At 42.7% G+C, this 15,412-nt stretch overlaps 1 protein-coding gene and 1 long non-coding RNA gene across 15 annotated transcripts in view; one reads left to right on the top strand and one right to left on the bottom strand.

Moving 5' to 3' along the window:
• nrxn2b (neurexin 2b) overlaps positions 1-15,412 on the bottom strand; it is a 551,159-nt gene that overhangs the window by 480,772 nt on the left and 54,975 nt on the right. For 2 of the 13 annotated variants that reach the window (XM_040180540.2, XM_078105709.1), the window contains exon 2: positions 6,343-6,403. The exons of the other annotated variants lie outside the window; for them this stretch is intronic. The gene's annotated coding sequence lies outside the window, so the exon portion shown is untranslated. The remainder of the gene's footprint in view (positions 1-6,342; positions 6,404-15,412) is intronic. 13 annotated transcript variants of the gene reach the window in all.
• Positions 12,407-13,734, top strand: LOC144410332 (uncharacterized). Of its 2 annotated transcripts, none has more exons than XR_013468339.1 (5): positions 12,407-12,740; positions 12,878-12,939; positions 13,030-13,107; positions 13,212-13,326; positions 13,416-13,734. It is a non-coding gene; the product is annotated as an uncharacterized LOC144410332 (long non-coding RNA). The 2 variants fall into 2 exon arrangements; XR_013468338.1 differs by having other exon boundaries at positions 12,615-12,740; positions 12,866-12,939; positions 13,416-13,727.

Below are 15,412 nucleotides of genomic sequence, written 5' to 3'. Positions count from 1 at the left end.
ACAACGCAATCCTGCAGTCATGTAGGATTCCTGTCAGTCCTCCCTAACACAGGGGTGAGCAGGCCTTTATTCTGCCTCAGACTCCAGCCTTTGATCAGTCGTAGTCAGCTGTAAGCCGCTAGTGACTACCTCTGGCTGTTAGCACTAACTGCATTAAGCTCTGATGAGAAGATGCTAATGAAACAGATCAAGGGCTTTAGCCCTGCGATTATTAGTGATTTCACCAGGACTCCTTCCTGCTCCTTTTGCTGAGACACGTCGGCAAGGTAAATCTCAGAACGCAAATTAACTTGCTCTGCAAGCTGAACTTCTGTGGCCGTGAAACAAGAAGGCAGTCATAAAGGACGAGTTTGCAAACTGTATGAGGGAAAATAGAAATAATACATTAGAAAGATAGCCACATATACTTTATATGCTGCGGCTTGTTTAGACTTTCTGTAACAGGTCATTCAGATGTCTCCCTTGTCATGTCACATCAATAACCACTAGTTAATAATGGCTTTCTAATAGGAGACAGGGGTTACACAAGACACAGTGGACCTCTGTGGATGGTACTATTGTCAGACAGCATCACAATCTCAAATTAAAATGACATTATTGGTTCCACAATAAAGCCAACAAAATGGCCAATAAAGAGAGGGGAGGGTGAGAAAAAGCATTAGGGGCATAAATTAGGAAAAAAGATAGGAATGTATTTTCTGCAGCATTGTTTGTGAAATGTATAATCCAACTTCGGTCCAGCTTCAAACCAAAAATAGTTTTTTTTTTTTTTGCATTTTATTCCACACTTTCTAGAGGGACGAGAATCAATTCCTTGTCCAAGACTAAGGGACAGCTCGGGCACCAGGTAGAGTGGAAATCCAAGTCCAAAGTCTTAACGCAAAGGCGACCTGTGGTTCTTTGCTGCATGTACCCCCCCCATAACCTCCTCTCTGTCTTCAGCTGCACCATCAATTAGAGACAAAGCAGCTAACAAACTAGCAATAAAAAAACAACCTCTCTTTTACGTGCAGTGCTTGGCTGAGCTGCTTTGTGACTTGACTGAAAGAGCATGGACACAAAATTGTTAGAACATATATATTTGTATGCTCAAATTAGTAATAAAAAGGTACTTAACAAGTGCCAATTCCTTTGATTTTCATGCGCGCACCAACTTTATAAAATGGGCATGTTATGAATATCTAATCATATTGGTCATATTTTTGTCCACAATTAACATTGAAGATCTGAGGAAAGTGTATGTCCACTTTTTGTCAGCTCACATACAGTGCATCCGGAAAGTATTCACAGCGCTTCACTTTTTCCACATTACGTTATGTTACAGCCTTATTCCAAAATGGATTAAATTAATTAATTTTCCTCAACTTTCTACACACAACAACCCATAATGACAAAGTGAAAACTGTTTTTTGCAAATTTTTGCAAATCTGTTAAAAATAAAGAATGAAAACATAACATGTACATAAGTATTCACAGCCTTTTCCATGACACTCAAAATTTAGCTCAGGTGCATCCTGTTTCCACTGATCATCCTTGAGCTGTTTCTACAACTTGATTGGAGTCCACCTGTGCTAAATTCAGTTGATTGGACATGATTGAGAAAGGCACACACCTGTCTATATAAGGTATCACAGTTGACAGTGCATATCAGAGCATAAACCAAGCCATGAAGTCCAAGGAATTATCTGCAGACCTCGGAGACAGAATTGTATAGAGGCACAGATCTGGCAAAGGGTACAGAAAGATTTCTGCAGCATTGCAAGTCCCAATGAGCACAGTGGCCATCATCCGGAAATGGAAGAAGTTTGGAACCACCAGGACTCTGCTCAGTCTGGCTGGGCGGCCAACTCTAGGAAATCGGGGGAGAAGGGCCTTAGTCAGGGAGGTGTCCAGGAACCCGATGGTCACTCTGACAGAGCTCCAGCGTTGTTTTATGAAGAGAGGAGAACCTTCCAGAAGGACAACCATCTCTGCAGCACTCCACAAATCAGGCCTGTTTGGTAGAGTGGCCAAACGGAAGCCACTCCTCAGTAAAAAGCACATTACAGCCTGCCTGGAGTTTGCAAAAAAGTACCTGAAGGACTCTGACCATGAGAAACTAAATTATCTGGTCTGATGAAACAAAGAATGAACTCTTTGGCCTGAATGCCAAGCGTCATGTCTGGAGGAAACCAGGCACTGCTCATCACCTGGCCAATACCATCCCTACAGTGAAGCACGGTGGTGGCAGCATCATGCAGTGGGGATGTTTTTCAGCGGGAGGAACTGGAAGACTAGTCAGGATTGAGGGAAAGATGAATGCAGCAATGTACAGAGACATCCTCAATGAAAACATGCTCCAAAGCGCTCTGGACCTCAGACTGGGGCGACTGTTCATCTTCCAACAGGACAACGACCCAAAGGACACAGCCAAGATAACAAAGGAGTGGCTTCGGGACAACTCTGTGAATGTCCTTGAGCGGCCCAGCCAGAGCCCTGATTGGAACCCGATTGAACATCTCTGGAGGGATCTGAAAATGGCTGTGCACCGACGCTCCCCATCCAACCTGATAGAGAGGTTCTGCAAAGAAGAATGGGAGAAACTGCCCAGAAATAGGTGTGCCACGCTTGTGGAATCATACCCAAGAAGACTTGAGGCTGTAATTGCTGCCAAAGGTGCTTCAACACAGTATTGAGCAAAGGCTGTGAATACTTATGTACATGTTACGTTTTTGTTCTTTATTTTTAACAGATTTGCAAAAATTTGCACAAAAAATAGTTTTCACTTTGTCATTATGGGTTGTGTGTAGAATGTTGAGGAAAATAATGAATTTAATCCATTTTTGGAATAGAGCTGTAACACAACAAAATGGGGAAAAAGTTAAGCGCTGTGAATACTTTCCGGATGCACTGTATGTAGCTTGTTTTTTTTGTTGCCGATATTGACAGATATAATGCACCGATAACATTGAGTTAGCCCCATATATTCATTTTCTATTAAGATTAAAACATGTTATGTTTTCGTTCTTTATTTTTAACACCGCTGTTCCCAAACTCAAGAATGCCGCCGCCCAATTTGAAATCTGAAAATTTTATGTGGCCCACCCCGCCCAACATTTAATCACAACTCTGATCAAAACATAAACTAGGGATGATTAAAATGACCTTAAGAATTTAAGAGATTAAAAATGTATGTTTTGTACACCATTTTCTACGGAGCTCATATTTACTTTAATACTACATGAGGGCCCCCCATTTGACATTGTTGTTTGGCGGCACCTTTTGTTGAATAACGACAGGCAGACAAGAGCAGCGGTTTCAAACGAGAGGATCAAAAATAGGTCAGATAAAAGAATAACACGTATTGTATGTTCCGCACTATAAGGCGCACTTTCAATGAATGACCTAGTTTAGAAAATGTTTCATATATAGGGCGCACCGGATTATAAGGCGCATAAGATACTGCAGTCAAACGTTTGACGTCGGGGCGGGTGGGGTGTAGACGGTGCTTTCGAGGTGCGTCCGCTCCCGCCGCCCCCCTCGCCTTAAATCTTTGGCTGCTCTCCTTTTAAGAATAACTCATTTTCCCTGTTAAGATGGTTCAGCCACTGTAAAGAAAAGGGCACCGTCTCTCGCTCTTTAATCTAATTAAATACTCGCCAAGAACGACAGCTTTGTTTCTCCGACGCGCCCTAAAAAAAGCTTCATATCTCACACGCTTGAGCGCCCACTCAGCATCTCGCCGTCGTGGACCGAGCTTTGGCATGACTGGCAGAGCGCCTTGAGCGCCGTGTACAACCAGTATGGATCAAATTAAAGGTTTTTAAGTGCGCCTTGGAGTGCGGAAAATACGGTAATTTAAATCATAAATATTTTTATATTAATTTCCATCCATCCATCCATTTTCAACAGCTTATCCGGGGTCGGGTCGCGGGGGCAACAGCTCCAGCAGGGGACCCCAAACTTCCCTTTCCCAGGCCACATCTACCAGCTCTGACTGGGGGATCCCAAGGCGTTCCCAGGCCAGTGCAGAGATATAATCTCTCCACCTAGTCCTGGGTCTTCCCTGAGGGCTCTTCCCAGCTGGCCGTGCCTGGAACACCTCCCTAGGGAGGCGCCCAGGGGGCATCCTCACCAGATACCCAAACCACCTCAACTGGCTCCTTTCGACGCTAAGGAGCAGCGGCTCTACTCAGAGCTCCTCACGAATGGCTGAGCTTCTCACCCTATCTCTATGGGAGACGCCAGCCACTCTCCTGAGGAAACCCATTTCGGCCGCTTGTACCCGTGACCTAGTTCTTTCGGTCATGACCCATCCTCTATGACCATAGGTGAGAGTAGGAACAATGATTGACCGGTAGATCGGGAGCTTTGCCTTCCGGCTCAGCTCTCTTTTCGTCACAACGGTGCGGTAAAGCGAGTGCAATACCGCCCCCGCTGCTCCGATTCTCCAGCCAAACTCACACTCAATCTTCCCCTCACTTGTGAACAAGACTCCGAGGTACTTGAACTCCTTCACTTGGGGTAAGGACACATCCCCTACCTGGAGTAGGCAATCCATCGGTTTCCTGCTGAGAACCATGGCCTCAGATTTAGAGGTGCTAATCCTCATCCCGACCGCTTCACACTCGACTGCGAAACGCTCCAGTGAGAGTTGGTGGTCATATATTAGCCACATCATCTATATTAATTTCCAACTTTTCAAAATTGAAAACTGTATATAATTTTTTTTATATATATATATATATATATAGTAAATGACAATGCGGCCCACCTGCAGTACCTTCGCGGCCCACACTTTGGGAATCGCTGTTTTAACAAAATTTCCAAATTTGCCAAAATTTGCAGTTTTCCCTTTGTCATTACGGTTTGTTGTGTGTAGAATGTTGAGGAAAATTATGAATTTAATCCATTTTGGAATAAGGCTGTAACATAACAAAATGTGGAAAAAGTGAAGCGCTGTGAATACTTTCTGGATGCACTGTACATTCAAGTAGTGTCTAGTTTTCATTCTTTAACTGCCCTTGAGTTGTATAAAGTTGAATGTTGCCCCATGTATTTTCTTTCTGAGAGGAAAAATACTGTTTAGCAGCAGAGAGGACATGAGTGACACTTAGCCCGCAACGCTACTCGAGGCAGTCATGCAGCTACACATGCACTCAGGCATATCAACCTGCACAGTCAGCCAGCTTCATCATGCTGCACTGCAATGTACAAATCACATTGTGAGACGGAGGAAGAGACAGTGACTGAGTTTTTTCACACTTACTGTCACACACCATGTATGAATGGCTGCTCATCCAAGCTCTAAATACTTTCTTGCTTTTCCTCCCATCCTGCTTCATCCCGTGCCCTATAATGCCTCTGATTTCCCATCAAGCCTCTCCCTAATTCTTTCAGTTTATCCAGAGTTCATATTTGGTCCACGTAGAAGACCCAATTAGAACGACAGGTGGTGCACATGCAGCAAAAGCAGCTCTGGCCATCTACAGTATGTTGAGTATAGTTTAGACATCAGTAAGTGATGTTTTCCTCCCTTTTCCTTGAGAAACTGAACCCTTACCTGCTCAACCGCTCTAAGTAGCTCTGCGAGTGTGAAATATAAAATGTTTGCTCGGGGCGTGTTGCCGATTAAGTTTGTGTGTGCGAGCGCGTGTGCACCCAGCAGCATGTGTGTGGCTGCCTTGGTGCCTGAAGAGTTTTTGGTAAGAAGCATAAGCATCACTGCTCAGGCCTCCAGACTCTCCCGTTCCAATTAACCAGCCCAGCAGCCTGCAGCTTGACTGGCCTTATCTGGGAGGAAAAAAAAAAAAGGGCCTGAGAGGGGCGGGCGAAGTGACAGAGGGAGACAGGACATAGGATAGACAGAGAGTTGGAACGCAAGAGAAAAAAAGTAAGGCTTGAGATAAAAAGAAAAATGAAAAAAACGGAACTAAGTGGATCTTGTTCTGCAGTGCTACGGTGGATTCCTGCTTGCTTCTGCTATTCCTTCACCCAAAGTGAACAACATACCCTTTCCCGCTCTCCTTCCTTCCTCACGTTAATACGAGGGAAAACCATTTTGAAATAAACACCTTCAAGAGTTTTAGGATGTAAAGTAATGTGACAGAGGAATTGTGTGTGTGTGTACACACACACAATTCCTTCAGTCTATCGCCTGAAGTTGGCTGGGAAAGACTCCCCTGCGGCCCTGTGTGCAGGATAAGCGGTTTGCAGATGGATGGATGTTAGTGACAACAGTAGCCTTACATTGACTTGGCATTTCACAACAACATCCAAAAGCTACCATTAAAAAAAAAAAGAAAATGTACATGCTGGCAGGCATCCCGTCCTTTCTGTATGTTATTTGCCAAGAGCACTTACAAGCAATTTGTAGTTCTGTAGTGGCCAATGACACGAAGCATTTCAGCAGCAGCCCACCAACCTATGAAAGGGAAGGGAGTACAGCGAGTGGGTTGGAAAAAAGCACTGCTTTTTGTGTGTAGGAAAAAGGGTTTGACAGGGAATGAGAGGTTGGAAAAGTGGACACAAGTTACCAATAATGACTAACAATGAATTATAAATGAAGCTTCAAACTACCAGATACAAACATAGTTATGAATAAGTTTTGGAATACAACGTTAATGAGATAATGACTGAGATAGTCTGTGATATTGTCATACCAAGTACAGACACAGGTGTTTAATACGGAGCTGCTAGTTAAATGCAAGGCACACGTTTAGGTTCATCGGGGTATCACTATTTCCAATTCCATTTCGAAAATACCTGTTAAGTCAAAAGCACGATTGTCGATTCTGACGATTTGTTTTTATTTTTCACCCACGCGGACCATACAGCTTCCAAATGAAATGAACAATATTGGGAAAAACAGCATAGATGACCATTAGCTTGTAGTTAAAACGGGCAACAAAATACTGTTGAATACAGAACTGAAAAAAAACAACTAGCTTTAAATAAGTCATTGGTGTGAAGTTAATTTGCTTTCCAAGGGATACATAACAATGGCAAATCAGCAAGTGATGAAAAAATGACAAAAACACTTTAATAGGAAATTGAACCGTGGTTTAAAAAAGGTGACCTGCATAAAAAAAATGTAATTCTTAACATTTTTTATTGACTTGATTTTCACCATATTTGTTGTTGCCAAATGCGTAATGGCAATATTCCAAAGCGCCATCAGAAGTTAGTGGGTTGCAGCCCTTTGTTGATCAGATCGCCAAAAGAATTCAAAACAGAAGTAAAGCCTAGTTTACGCTTCTGCGTTTTCAGAGATGCAAGGACACGCAGACGCAAGAGCCCCTTGCGTGTCCCTTGCGTGCCTCGACCCATTTCTCTAGACTACCGTCAAAAGCTACGCAAGCCTCTCGCAGCCCGCAAGGCTGCGATTGGTCTGCTAACTACATCTTTTCCGGAGTCTCCCATTTCCGTTTTCATATCTTTTGTCGGAAAAAATCTGTAAATATGACTTCTACAACCTGTCATTGGCGGACTATAAGGACGCGCGGATGGTTTGCCAGTCGAGAAGTGCACAAAGTTGTGGAGGAAAATACGGGACAAATGTGTCCGCGATGAAAAGCAACAGTGGCGATGCACGGGGCAATAAAGTCTATGATAAATAAATAAACAAACCAACGACTTCCACACACAGAGATGTGACTCTACCTATTGTTCTGGCGGTGAATTGCTCTGCAACACACGCAAGCCTTTTAGAACCATGAATTGAAACGAGTGCGTCGACACAACAGTGCGTAAAGACGCATGCGCAGAAGCATGCGCCAGCCTTAACCGCGAAACTATCCTTTAAATGAACGTATAGAAGTGCTTTAAAAGCCTGACCACAATCCAGTGTGGTTCATTGTGTACCTTCACACGTTGCTGCTTGTCTGTAAAATGGAGGAACAGAAGTTACCACTATCAAATAACATTTTGCTTAAGCAAGTCCTAGATTCATGAAAATTGACTAGTACGGGTATTACTGGGTTTTGTGTGTGCATCGGTGTATCTGAGGTTGGGGTGGAGAATTGCTTTGCCTTCTCACCCCCAATAAATGATGGACGAAATCTGACAGGAAAAATGAGAAGGACAGAAAAGTAAAAGACGTGAGATGGAGCAGAGAGGGAGGACACTGAAGCACACGTAGTAATTCAGAGCAGATTGCCTGTGGTAAATGACGTCGATTACCATCTTATATATAATGTCAAAAAGACATTTTCTACACTTGTGCCACGGGTCTGATATTTGCACCTTATTAAGGGGGCTGCCCTATATTTTAAGAAGTCAACGTACTAACCGCAGTGAGCTTCCATTTACCTCTAAGCTACCTGTGCATGTGTCTGATTGACGACTTTGGGGATTTTGAGTGAAAGGGGTTGCTGAATAGAACTGTCGCTATGAGGTAGACTGTGGAAAAGGACTAAAATGTAATGAATATTAAAACAAGAGGCCAAAAAGGCCTTGTAATTGTGCACTTGACATTTATTAAAACAAAATGGAAGTTTGAATTGAAAGGATACGGAATGTTCATACAGAGAATGATTCATTACTATTCTGCCGAATACTGGATATTCTAAATCAGCCAAGGTGTCAAGAAGAAACTAACTGAAAGTTAGGAAATGAAAAAAATTGTTAATATCTCCATTGGCTGTCTCTAGCCACCAAACTAGTGTTATTGAATCTTAGTCAAAGGAAACCGGCAACTACCAATCTGTTTAACGTTCAGGGGGTGGAAAACAAACTTGAATATAGCACTTTGTAAGCAAATTTGTAAATGGTATTGACATTTCAATATCCCAGCGAAAGCTATTAGAGGGTCTTCATTGTTGCAAACATTTTAAAGGAATCAAAAGAAATATTGTGCACTGGAAACCCGTGGACCGACAGAACCAATAAACCGGAGTCAGGATATTGTACTCAACATTCCAGATTAGCAATTCCCATTGACGTTGGCGCTTACATTGATTATAAAAGAGTCAAAGCAGCAATGAGAGCAATGTGTTTAATTTCACAGACCTTGTAGACTCGCTGAGCTCACTATTGGCCTCCCAATTCATTCGGTACACTTCCCATGGAGGCATATTGATCTAGGCAATATGGTTGAAATCAGTGTAAATACCGCTCATGCAGCTTCTCTCCCGTGTAGTCTGCACTATTAAGGGTGTCTCTCTCGAGCAGAGTAACTAAGAATAACTGAAAAAAATGCAACTGACCCTGGTCCGAAAACATTGATTCAGTTCAGCTCTAAATCCGGAGGAGCTGGAACATGCACAGGCATTTGGTGCCGCTTTGTGACTTTTGAGTAATCTGTTTTGAGACGATATGAGCGGACACACTGCTTCTTGCGTGCACGTACACACATGGACAGAGGGGGGAGGAAGGGGACAAAATATGCACATATGTGCGAACCTCAGGGCACAAGTATGTTAGGCAGAGGAGAAGAGACAGGAAGGTCTGAGGGGAAAGAGGGTGGGAGCTGAAAACAAAAGGATCAGATTATGTAAATACTGCTAATGCTCATTCTCAAGAAAACAGAAAAAAAAGGCAGGAAGAGTTCTGTGAGCATCCAACTTGAACTCACGAGACAAATTGCATCCAAATATCATGTCACAGTGGAGATACTACAGAATAAACAGCCCTTTAATAAAATAAAATGACAATGGCTGCCAAAATCAAACTGCTCAGCAGTTCAGGATTTATTAACAAAAACCAAGTGGAAAATCTAAAGGACGGTTTAGCTGATCAATACAAAATGCACCAACAGTCACTTTGTCAAATGCGTCATATACGAGGTGTGGACGTCGTCTCAGGTGTGTTTAGTAATGCAAAGTTACGTCTGAGATGAAGTTGATAAGCACAACTATTGATGCGGCATCATAAAACAGTGGTTATTTAGTGCAGCACATCAGCAATGGACAGTGGTGGGGGCTGCATGCTTGCCTGTGCGCTTCAGTAATCATAGCCTTTCCTCCTTGTGCTCACAACACCCAGTCTTCAGCCTATAAAACATTGACTACTCGCTGGTGCAGACAGGACCCGTTAACCTCGGAGGATATGAGGCAGATACCCATGCACGCACAGTAGTGCACACTTTATGCTTCTGTCACAGGCGAAATTAGGAAAACTGCCTCAGAATAGTTGTAAAACAAACTGTTCACGGTTTTAAGAACCTCTACAGAAAAATCATGGAGTTAGGAGAATAATAATTTGGAGAAATTATGAAAAAATTATATATAATGGATCTGGGTTAGGTAATGAGGATCCCTAGAATGATACAACTACTGGCAGTTTTAGATTTTTGCGTTAAATTCTCCAGTTATGGCAAGGATATTTTTCTACTTTCATACTCTAGTCCAACAAATAATGAAATCAATTCAACATCTGAAATATGGCAACGCTATTTCGCTAATGCTCATATTTCCATGAATTATATTTTGTTTATCTGAATTTGGTCTATAGATTTACATGCTTATGGTATTAACTTGTATGATCATCATGGAAAATTGGGTCATTCTAATGGGAAGTATTAATACATATAGCAAAGAAAGATGAACTGAAAAATAATAATATAGGATTTGTGTGTCAAATCTCAAATCTCCCTTCAGTAAGCGAGCCAGGGAAACAAAGTTCCAACTTAAAAGGATCACACAAACAAAAGGCTTATAGATCTTTACGCACAAATTCACATTGGCCGACAACTTTAACAAATAGTAAGAAATAACTTCCTTTCAGTTGTAGGTTTACATCAGGCAGCGGTCCGTGAAAGTTACAGCCTGACACCACTGGGTAATAGGGCGGACTGAACAACTGCCAGTAAACACTGTGCCCGTCTACAAACACTGAACCAGTTATAATCCAGCTGTTATTCCATGATGAAGCCCAGCTTTCCCACAGACTACTACTAACTGAGTGAGCATCAGTGTTAAATTTCAATGGGATCAAAGGGAACCGGTGGTGGGGCATTTTATATATATATATATATATTCAGTTTAACTCACTCCGTTTAGCTTTTTGTTACTGGAGGATACAGAGATTAGATAAAGAACAAGACAAACATATCAATGGAAAAGATCTGTAGTAAATCAAAATTCTAATGTTTCACTACTAAAAAAAACCCTCACCATACTAGATGTTCTTATTGATCGCTTCATCTCCACTCTATCCTCACACTCTTTCACTCACACTTTTGGTGTTAACACTAAAGTACTAGACTATTATTGATATGATTGTTAGTAATTTATCAACAGTGGACATTATTGATGAAAGGTACCACAGAAATTTTGTGATCTGTTCAGATCTCTACACAGTTTGGCACACATCTCAACTCTGGATCAATTACACAATATCCTGAACCTTACCCTAATATTCACAAAAATATTAGGCCATTAGGACCGCTGCATTTGGTTTTCTAGTTTTTCATCGGACATTGGTGAAATGTTAATCCATGTTTAAATTGAGAATAACTAGTTAAAGCCATAGTTAGTCCCTGGATTGTGACTGCACCCCCTCCTGAGAAGAGGGCCATTAGCAATGGCAAATATTATGTAAAAAAGATACACAAAATAACTTCTTTAAAAAATTTGTTTTAATCAAGGTATAATGAGCATTCCATGCAAACAACATTTGAATCAGCATGAGGGGTCTGCAGAGATCACAGTCTCCTAGAGCTCAACTACAGTGCATAGTGGCAGGACTACAGTGACCTTTTCTTTGGTCTTACTTAAATGCACAGAGGATGTATTAACCACACATCTTCTAGCAATGCGCTCAACTGGCAGAAATGATGCTGGGTACGACGTGTCTGTTCCCTGCAAGCCCCAAACTTCTATTGGCTTTCCATAAAAATGTCTGTCCGGGTGGAGATGAAGCCAGGAAACTTGTGCAAGAACATGTTTAAATGCCGTACCCTTTGACACAACATTAACAACTATAAACTGCTTTATAATGGCTGGTCGTAGTTCTGCTAGAGGGTCAAGGACGGGTTCCTCAAAACTGTTAGTGTTTCCACACCACTTAGCATGAACATATGCTGACCTTTCTGCTCTGCATCTATCGATTGAGTAAGTTACATTCATATATGTTACCCGTTTACATGTCATGGCAAAACATTCAACCTCAGTGACACAAGGGTACATGTGATGATACATTGTCAACATTGCATGTCTGTCAGACTCATCCAAGACTGTCTGGTGGAATGGAGAAAGAGGCACCACTGTACAGTTTTGTAGGGAAAGTCGTTCTGCTGACACCAAAACACTGCTTTACATAAAGCATATCAGCTGTTTCAAAGTCCCAACCATTTGTCTTCCTAAAATACTGGTCCTTCCGTATAACAATAACCTCGTATGTGATTGGAGGACCCTTAGACTCCTCGTCCAATCACGTGTGAGGTCATAGGCATGACTGATACAGCAGTACTTGCAAGACGAGCATACAAACAGACACGTGTGTTACTATATTCAGAAGAACTGTATCTCCAGTTCCTTTGTTTGGTTTTTGCTGCTTCGTGAATAATGGCGGGACGACGTGTCGCGTTCAACTCGCCTTCAACTCCTCTCCGCGGTCACCAACTTTAGGCCACTCCGCAGACAGACGAGAAGAAGCTGCTGAATGCTCTCAGTGGATCGTCTCGTCACTCCAACAACAAACTGCCGATATCAACGAGCGGTTCGCTCCACTGGAGCGTTCGGGACTCTGCGGGTTTCTGTCCACGGAGGAGAGGAACTGACTCAAAGAAGAGGAGACGGGCGCACAATCCCACGATAGCGGTAAGAATACGTTCGATGACTGCAAGCTAAGCTAAAAGTAGCGTAGCCTCAAGCTAAGCTAAGAGTAGCCTAGTAGCCTTACAAGTGAGCAGAAACAGCTTTATTAAAGTGTATTTTCTTTGCAGTGTCGTTTACAGGAAGCGGTGCGCCGTCTTCACAACTCCGAGACGAACTACAGGCGCCACGAACCGGAGCAAGGGTCAGATTTACAGAATATGCTTTCATTCTGCGGTATAAGGGAATATATACATATAGATACCGATCATAACTGTACATTTTGTTTTCACAGACTAATCTCGCCTCATAATGAGGCGGTGACCTCGTATTTGCTCCGGGAAAAGTCCAGATTTAGACGACGTCATTGTGTGTAAGTGACACGGTTTACTGTTTCTCCTTCCTTGTTAAATGTTACTGTGACTTGCGTTTTATTTTTTTTGTATTCATACCACACTCATTTAATTGTTTTTCCAGCCGCCTGTAAGACGTATTTAGAGACGGGACGCAGGAGCTTCAGGTTCAGCCGGAACACTCATTGCGGGCTGAAGCTGCGAAGGATTCAGCGCGGAGTCGAGCGAGAAGAAAGAGGGTCAGAGTTTATTTGCTGACTTGTTTCAGGTGCATTGATCGATGTGTTGTGTCCGTACGCACAGTACGGATTCATTGTTGTTTTTACAGCTGCTGGAATCGAGACAAAGTGTGCTGGCTGATGACGAGGTGGAAATCCGCCACCGTGGAGCTCACGTCGGACGGAGGGGACGGCGTTGTTGGCGGGGTTCTCGGGTGGATTGTACGGTCGCCACACGCAGAGCCGCCTGCACAACAGACCTGCCTCGGAAAACACGGCGCCAGTGACGGTCTACAACCCCGAGGAGGCAAACGGACAGTTTACTGAGCTGTAGTTTTTTAAACCGCCGTTACCTAAGTGTGGGCAGATCCTCACTTTGTATGTAGTTGTTGTTTGTGTGTTGTTAATAAAGCTCTTTCTTTGCATAAACATGTGGCAAATGTTCATTTTCTCTCTAAATTCATTGATGTCCTGGTTGGTATCCTAATAATAGTGTAGTAGCCTACATATGATAACCATGAAATGAATATACAGCATAATATGAATATATAAATAAAAGGAGGCGGGTGACCAATAGCGACAGATCTGCCAACCAATCACGAGTGATTGAAAGTTGTTTTCATCCAATCATGAACAAGGAAACTCAAGCCTGGTCTGCCCACGTGTGGTTTTGCTGCCAATCACGAGTGATTTTATTTGTTAGTAAGTTGTGGTTTCCTCCAATAAGGAGTAAGGATATTCAAGCTCGCTCGGCCACCCGCGGCTTCGCTGCATTCATATGCTAATTCGGGCCATTCGCATCTCCGCCAGCTCTCCACCTACGTCATGGTTCGTTTCCGACAATTTGTGGCACAGACAAATGCGACGTGCGCGGGTTGCAAATTGTCGGAAATTGTCGGAAATTAGGGAGATTTCCGAGCGTTTACAGGGACGAAAATCTCACTTTTCATGCAGTGCACGGTAGGCCGGAACACCTTTGTTTTCTAGCTAGGGGGCTGGTTGTGTTTATTGTTTTGGCCTTTGAGACCCTGATGCTTTTGCTTCCGTCCTGTTGTCTTTTGTGATAAATAAGTTGTTAATACATTGTATTTATCTTTGTTGAAACTTGTTTGTTGTAACACTTGACAAGATAAATAAAAATACAATCATTAATTTCCATATGATCTGAATATGGTATTTTTATATGGTATTAAATAACCACAATAGGGGACCATAAAAACATTGATTTAGAATTTTGACAGTTCACACAGACTAACGAGAGTCATAGGAAGCTGAAACATGACATGAGGAGATGCAATCATGTCATATTATTTTATGTCCAAAACACTCAATGAAGGATTATAACCAAACTAAAAATTGGGTGTGTGGCAGTGTCTACATTTAGGCTTTGACCATTTTGGGTATAAGGTCTGCATGTTGAGAGTTTGCTGACTAATCGTTTAGGTCCAGACCAGAAAAGGGAGTTGCTTGCAGTCCTCAGTGCTGCAGTATAGGACCCTCAGTCTATGCCGGTCCTGGTTTAAATATGGAAATATTTTATATCATTCATCTCGCTGCATTTATGTCATGTGTGAACCCCTGCTTAAGGGCTGTTCAGCCACAACAACAGCTGAAGACTGACAAGGAGTCAACTGGGGCAGTGAAAATAAACAGTCCTCACCCTTACCATTACAGTGTAGGATATGGGGGGCAAGGATAAAGCTCTGGATCAGAGCATAAGCATGGTGAAGTGACACAAAAAAAAAACCCTGCTTCACAGGCACAGTTTGGAGAGTGTGGATCTGTGTTTGCTTCAGACAGCAGGGGGGCACATGTGAAGAATGGGGCAAGGTCAGGACAGACAGTCATACATTAACAGAAACAACAGCAACCACGGCACAGCTTGAGGAAAAAGCACTGATGCCAGTGGCTGTGTAGGGAAGAACAGGAAGAAAAACTATGGAGACGATGAATGTACAAGTGTACAGGGGACTCTGTTTGCCAGAATAGAGCATTAGTGCAATTTGGGCCATGGACATGTAGAAGGGCTGACTATTGGATTTTTAAAAATGGGAACGTGAATGGCTGAAGTCTCCATCCTCAGGAATTTACTCTACACAATGTACTA

The sequence above is a fragment of the Gasterosteus aculeatus genome, chromosome 7, assembly GCF_964276395.1.
Source record: "Gasterosteus aculeatus chromosome 7, fGasAcu3.hap1.1, whole genome shotgun sequence".
NCBI classification, from domain to species: Eukaryota; Metazoa; Chordata; class Actinopteri; order Perciformes; family Gasterosteidae; genus Gasterosteus; species Gasterosteus aculeatus.
The sequence above is the reverse complement of the archived record's forward strand: the minus strand, read 5'-3'. Positions and strand labels throughout refer to the sequence as shown.